This window comes from Aulostomus chinensis, chromosome 21 (genome assembly GCF_037954235.1).
Source record: "Aulostomus chinensis isolate RoL2024-O1b breed Wild chromosome 21, RoL_Achi_v1.0, whole genome shotgun sequence".
NCBI classification, from domain to species: domain Eukaryota; kingdom Metazoa; phylum Chordata; class Actinopteri; order Syngnathiformes; family Aulostomidae; genus Aulostomus; species Aulostomus chinensis.
In genome coordinates this window covers 22,471,058-22,478,569 of record NC_141340.1, presented here as the reverse complement: position 1 = coordinate 22,478,569, position 7,512 = coordinate 22,471,058, and the positions used below count along the sequence as shown (strand labels likewise).

The 7,512-nt window shown below is 40.8% G+C and overlaps 1 long non-coding RNA gene across 1 annotated transcript; it reads right to left on the bottom strand.

The window, feature by feature from the left end:
• Positions 1-2,637: 2,637 nt before the first annotated feature.
• On the bottom strand, positions 2,638-6,420 carry LOC147242056 (uncharacterized). Its single transcript, XR_015110930.1, has 4 exons — positions 6,167-6,420; positions 5,730-5,857; positions 4,996-5,160; positions 2,638-2,683 (listed from the first exon to the last, which is right to left on the bottom strand). It is a non-coding gene; the product is annotated as an uncharacterized LOC147242056 (long non-coding RNA).
• Positions 6,421-7,512: the final 1,092 nt, after the last annotated feature.

The window sequence follows — 7,512 nt, the reverse complement described above, 5'->3', positions numbered from 1 at the left end:
TGAATAATGACCTATGAGCTCTGTCTTTATATGACAGTGGCATATATACTCACTGATCCACAGTTTATGTCCGTTAGAAAGAAACCGCTGTGCTTTTGATGCAGTTGTACTTGAGGGCAACATAGCTAGCAGTAGACACTCGGACTCTAAAAATCTTCGCCACTGAAAGCTGTTGTTGACTCAGACAATAGCAACACTAGCTAAGACTGCCATGCTGAGTCATCCAGTTAAACTAGTGTAGCCAAGCATTTGGAACGGCTGCTGCGGCACACTCAAATTGCACCACTAACCTTGTTATGCATAAGCAGTCAAAACAAGCAAGCCGAAAGAAGATATTTGCTGTCTTTGCAGAAAATTCAAATATTACCAATTTGCACAAGCATTTGCTGCTACATCATCCTGCTGAGCATGCTACGCTGATAAAGAGAAAGTTGTCACAAGGATGTTGCCTCCATGTGCAGCCACCAAATGGAGAAGCATGTGTGGATGAAATGAACTCAACATACTTTGTAGAGTAAAGGGAACACATACACATCCACCTGTTTGGATGTAGCTCTGCAACCGCTGCCGCTCATGGCAGGAACAACAACAGAGCCAAGATGCTGCTAGAGTGTAGGGATCACCTCTGCATTGGTATTTATCAAATCTGCACATCTGACGTTCCAGTGCCATAATGCATCTTTATCAACAGAACATCACCAGTGCAACTCAACAAATACTACGATTTGCTCCAGCAGTATGCATTTTACCTTCCATTCATCCTTGCATGTTTTGAGTTCCCGACATGTTAATTGTCGGCTCCCTCGTTGACAGCTGATATATTTCTCCAATCACGGTCCCACACAGTTTATTCCTTCAAATTAGTCTGTCACTTGTATAACACATTCAACTCTCCTCCCTCCTTGCCTTTGTCTTCCTCTGAGCTGCAATCCACTCTATTGACAGCATGTGTGAACCAGCAACAATCATTCAAACAAAGCACAGTGGTTGCTTGACATAGTGAACGTAGCCTCCAGCTACAGAACTTACATCAGGGACTTTTTATCATCAAATAATTTGAGTCAGTTGAAAGAATCATTTCAGACTAGGCCACTATGATAATATTGGCTGTATTGCTCCTGCTTTAATTTTGGATTTAACCAAGCCAGAGCATCAAATTTTCCAAATACATGTAACCTATGTCAACAAAGAACAAGGCGAGAGTTGTCAGCTAAGCCCCTAGAAGTGTACAAGCTTGAGTATGTGTTGCTGGAGACTGCACATTAATACATGTATCTCTTATATGTGTAACTGGTGTGGTTTGTGTGTGGTTTGAGTCACCACGCTTGATCCCTTTGGGTTTCCCAGTAAATGAAAAGGAAAACTGAAAGGATAAACTTACATTTAAAAATGCATTCTGATACATCCATGTTCATGAGCATGTTTATTTATTATCAGTCCATCTGGAGTACAGGGGGAAGACACGAGGAGAACAGAGTTTGGAGTAAAATGTAAACCACTGTTCATTTTAAAAACAACATAGAACATTTAAATACCAGTGAGTGGATGCCTGTTGATGTGGTTTTGGGGGGTAATCACAGTGAGATTATGGTAATTATGCTGAAACTTCTTGTTACATTCCAGCTGTATAGAAAGTCAAACTTGGCAGCCATGATTTCCAGTACATGTTTGATGTGTTTAAACATTTCATATATGGTCATTGTATTTAGATGATGTTTGTAACTTGCCAACCTTGTGTTTAGTGGTTGACTGTAACTGGTTTGATGTGAACGCTCACAGGCCCTGGTGTGTCCTCCACTGTCTAACTCAACAGGATGTCAGCATCCACCTTGTTAATGCCACCTTCAGTCCTGGACATTAAACTGATCGGCTACTTCATTCACACTTGTGCTCCAACGATGGGGCTCACTCAGTAGGACCCTGACACTGTCATCGCCCTGCTCCCTCCAGCTCACGGGTTGGAACCAGCTGTGAACCAGCTGATTAATTATGAAACATATTTTGAATTCAAAATTGTAAATACAAATTGATTATCAAAGAGCTCTTTAACTAAATTTCAATGGTAAAATACATCATTATGATTCTCATCTTAGCGTGATCAGTTTTTCACGGACAGTGAGTTCAGAGTTTCATTTCAAACTAAAGAAAAATGAAGTAAATCACAAAATAAAAACCCTCAGGAAGTATGTTCAAGTGGTTCTATCCTGCTAAAAATGCACTCCAATCTCGCCTCTCTTTCACTGTATCCTTCGACTCATAAACAAAATTAAATATAAAATTAAAAAAAATAAATTACCCCTATGAACAACTGTGAAGTAATAAGCTTTGCCTTCCCGCTGATCTTCCAGCTCATAAGGGGGGCATATTAAAGTGTGTGGGATATCTTTGGCTGCACCTTGAGCTGGGGGGCAGAAAAGGATTATTCCACATTAAAATCTAGCAGGTAACACAGTCAGTGTCAATAAAAAGAGATTAAAGCACAAGTTTTGCACATATAACCACACACAGAAAAAGAAAACATACATAGAAAAAACCCACGCATGTGTAATGCACACATGGTAGAAACACACAGAAACAGAGTTTTGTGAAGGCAGCACACAAACATGTAGCCTGCGGCTGTTTTTCTGCTCTGCTCATATCCATGCACCCGTGGATCATTTCTTCCTTTTCATCAGGGTATTATCTGAGGAGAAGATAAACAATGTTTTCATACAGGAACATGCAAACCAGCAGATTTTTGCAAATTATTTACTAAATTTGGAAAATTTTGTGTTGTTTGGATTGTGGCTTTTGAGCTGAGACATCTGGAAAAATCCCAACATCACATGCCTCTAAGAAAAGGGATGGAAGGGCATGCAAAACATACTTTGTGCAGGGAAATTACATTTCAGACATTAAGAAAGAAATCATGATGATTTATTTCTGATGCATTTGATAATCCAAAGAAAGTCTTGCCTACTTAATGGGGGAAAAAACAAACAAACATCCACAACCCCCATTTATAGAGATCAAACAAGAGTAAAAATGTTTCCATTTTCATTTCTACCAATATTCAGTTAGGTTTGAGTGTCGATAAAAAATGGTATGAATAATCTAAAACTAGAACTAGTTAAAAAAAAACAAGTCATTAAAGGGAAATCCTGCCAAAAAGCTCATAACAGACAATAATCGATACCACTGCTGTTCGTCATTCACATGCAAAGTGTTTGCTCTGCCTGTTGCTCAAGAATGCCAGTTGCACTGCCACCATTTGTTCTGATGTTTCTTCCTGCACAGATATAGCACAATCAGTGCTATATCTTTATCTATGGAGATCCTATCATTTCAAATGCCTGAAGGATGTCCTCATCATGGAACAAGAAAAGACAGACAGATCTTGAGTGTATAGACCCTGAGAGCATAATAAACCAGTGATGGAGGAGCTGAGTGTGGCTGTTGTAGTCTGTCCCTGTGGTTACAAAGGTAACTGACAACAACCACTGCAGCTACACTCACCTCTTACGTGTCATGTTATGTGACTGATCTGGTGTTTTTCAAGCTAAAGAATATGAGTGCCTGAACGCTTCCTCGGGTCAAATCTCAAACAACGGAGGGGAGGAAGTCAGGTCTCTCCATGTTGCTCAGCAGCATTATGCTCCCCCTGCTGAAGTTATCTGGCAACTACACTTAAATCTTGCTGCTGCTGGTGATGTTGCTAGAACAACATAAAGCAAAAGGACTCAATACAAATACTTGTCTCAGACTTCTTCACTCAACAAGGATCTTTAGACACAAGACAGCACATAACTTGTGAGTAATCACAAAAGTAGTCTGAAAAGTCTCTAAATCTAGGGAATAAGTAGGTTGACTGGTTGCAGCAATGATCCTTACAAATGCACTGGAACAATGCAGTTGTGTGAGACCTGCACTCCAGTGATTCAGTAAAGGGTAAACTCCCCATCAGATCTGGGACCAGGGGCCTCATGTATCAATACTTGCGTGGATCTCATATGAAAAAACTGCAGTCGCAAGAATCGCGAAAGTTGCGTACCCACAAAAAAATCCGGATGTATCAATATGTGCGAGCGCCGGAATCCACTCACGTTTCTTTGATACATCCCAATCAGCGTGGAATTGAGGTCAGATGTCGGAGCGACCGGGCCCGCCCCCCTTACGCCCACCTATAAATACGCAAATTCATTAAAATAGGATCTCCGCTGGCTGCGCTCGCAAAACAATGTCAAAGAAAAAGAGGTTCATGGTGTGCGAGCTGGAGGTGCTGGTCGGGGAGGTGGAGGAGAGACAGCAGATTCTGTTTGGCAGCCTGTCCAGTGGTGTCAGTACAAACAAACGTTTTGAGTGGGAAAAGAAGTGCGAGAGAGTGAACGCGGTGGGTTCGGAGCAACGCACCCCCGCGGAGATGAAAAAAAAAAAGTGGTCGGACCTGTTATTGGCTAAAGCTCCCTTGACGACCGTAGAAAAGTGTTCGCTCAGTCCTTCACTGAATGATCAAAGTGATACAAAGCACAGTTTTCCTCACTAAACCTGCGTGAGCATAACTTTCCTCCATAAGATTTCCTCTCTATTTCTGATGCATGTCTGCAATTCTAACTTCCTAAACAAGGCAAGTTTAACCGTTTTTTTTCCCCTTTGAGTTTGAGTGTTTGACAACGAACTCAGTTTACTATAAACCAAAGCTGGACCAAAATCAGAAGTTTTAGATAGAGCTACAGAGCCTAGAATTATTACAGGTCAGCAGAGAGGAGACAACACAAATTAGTTTGAAGATATACATGTATTTGAAAAGACAAAAATTAACATTTATATTCCCTGCCTATCGAAGCCAGCTCCCTGAGTATACAGTTGCACATATGAAAGAAAGAAATAAAAACACCACCACAAATAATTACAGAACAACTGTTTCCAGTGAGGATGAAAGAAACAAAGGTGTCTCAGTGTCTCTGGTCCCCGCGTGCGTGTGTGAATGTTTGTCTCTCAAAATCGCTATTTAACCACCTGGGTAGGTTTATGTATTATCTTATCTGCATCTAGAAGAGAGTGTTGATGGTTCCAAAGATTCCCCGGCTGGCCACACCAGGATCCTGGTCCATCCGCTGCCAACGTCTGTGGTGCGCTGGTCACTGACCATCAGGGTCAGGTTTAGATGAATTCTTTCTCTCTCTAAAAAAAAACAAAAACAATTTATACATACAGTACAGAATGTATCAGTCCCTACAATCTCATTCAGTAAAAATCTCATTACTTTATCTCCATTACTTTATCGCCATTAAATTTTCAAATCAAGTACAACCAAAAGTAAAGGATGTAAATATTACACTCTAATCACTATGCACATGAATAGATACACATTACACCACAGAAGACAGATGAGTTCCACTGAAAAATCAATCCATCTATCACGTTCTTTTTAACTATATTTTAAATATAACCTTTAATAATTTCACCAAATTGTGGCAAGGCGAGCGGTGGGGGAACAGTTGCTGACAACGCCACCTGGGGGCTTTCACCCCAGGATATAAACAAAATTTCAAAATGACCAGACTTCCATTTGAACAAAGGCACACAGTTCGAGAGATACCACAGACACCACGTGATTTCCAATTATAAAAATACCTTTATTAGAAAAATATTTTAAAATGAGCAACAGACTAAATGAATACCAATGGATATGATTATAAGGAGTGCAAAAGGAATTACCGAAAGGAAAAGGGGACAGGGCTGGGGCTTACCAGGACAGCGGTAACGAAGAGGGGAGGGATCCAAAAAACTACACTGCACCCGTGACACAGCAAACCAAAAAAAACGTGAATAAGGAACCACCACCAGGGGGACCGCTGCTGCTCTGGGCCCTCAACACCTGTCAAAGGAAAAGAAAAGAAGACCATTAAAAACATGAAATCAAGGCAACCCTCACACACTAACCAAATATCGCTACCCCAAATAACAGAAACTATTTTAAATCCAAATGATCAAATGGGGAGCAAAAGGCAATAATAACAATAACATTTTCAAACACGTAAAACAACCTGATTTTGTCTCTATATATAATAAAACATCAAATATCAGAACTCCGATTGTTTTTTTTTTAAAGAACTTTTTTTTTCCACAAGGATGTTAAGGATCTTAACAGTTCGTACAACCCTCTTCTCAGCATTAATTCTCTTACCGGAGATGTTGTGAGAATCTATAAAATCAACTCAGCTCCACTCTGTCTCTCACGGCTCTACTCAGGATCCTAATGAAGACAAAATATTCAAATTCTTGTACCAGGTTTTCTTTTCTTTTTTTTCTTTTTTTTTTTTAGAAATTTACGGCTCTCTCAGAGGACCTCTTACTGAGGTCTCAGCAAGGTATCACGCGCTCTAATAACGTCCAGTTAGAACATGCTGAGGACGTACGTGCCACCTGCTGGCTAGGCCGGTAATTACACTTTCACAGTGAACTCTGTAACCTGTTGTGGGTTACATTCTCCCCCCCAAACCCATGCATGTCCCCGTGCATGGCATGACTCAGATGGCTATTACTTGGGAGGACAGAACACGGGAGTTAGCTGGCATTTCATTTTCACTTATGATGTCCTTCCAGACAGTGTTTAGTCCTTGGAAAAAATGACTTCACTACTGCCACCACAGGGTTTCCTAACTCAGTGTAATCAAGTCGCCTAGGCGGCTGATGACTCCTCTTGGATCTTCTGATCGGGTCATCGGTGTCTGCTTGTTCCTCCTTCTCTTTAATCTCCCCTTCCTCATTTCCGGGGACATTTGTCTCGTCACATTCTGGCATGTTGGAGAGGACTGGAAGTCGCTCGGGAGAGTCCTCATTCTACAAGTTTTCCACAAATATGTCATCAGGCAAGATTGTCACTCCTTCCACAGGAGTAGGTCAAATATTGCGATTCATCTTATTTGACAAAAAAAAAAACCCTAGTAATTTGGTGACTTTTCATACATTTTCTGTTAGTCTCACAAGAGGGCACAACAGCACATAGAATGGAAGGTGGAAATGTGTACACTTATCAATCGCGCATTTTGATCGTCTTCACTTACCGTAGCCAAGCATTTTCATGTGTGTAATTTATGTGATATGGTGATCACAGCCCCATTTCTGTGGTGATATCCACTTGTAGTAATGGCGAGCAGCCACGTTTGTTTGTTGAATAAGATAAAATGGCTGAGGTAGAAATCGTTCTTCTTCCAAATGCACCGTGAGCAGCACAACTCTGCAATGAATCTCAAGATTATGTCATTTCAGAGTACATGATGGACTACTTTATTCTTTTATTTTTGCGCCTTGTGCATCAATTGTTTTTAAGTTGATGAAGAAAAAGCTTAGGTTTTGACCCAGTTTCTATTTGTCTGCTTTATTTTCATGTAGGAAGCAATGCTGACAGCATTGTACAAAACTGTGGCTATAGAAAGCTGAATGGCCACTAGCCACAGCTGTTAGCACAAAAATGTCAAGCAGGTATCACGATGCAACCAGCGATAATATAGCATCTTCTTGGGTTCACGT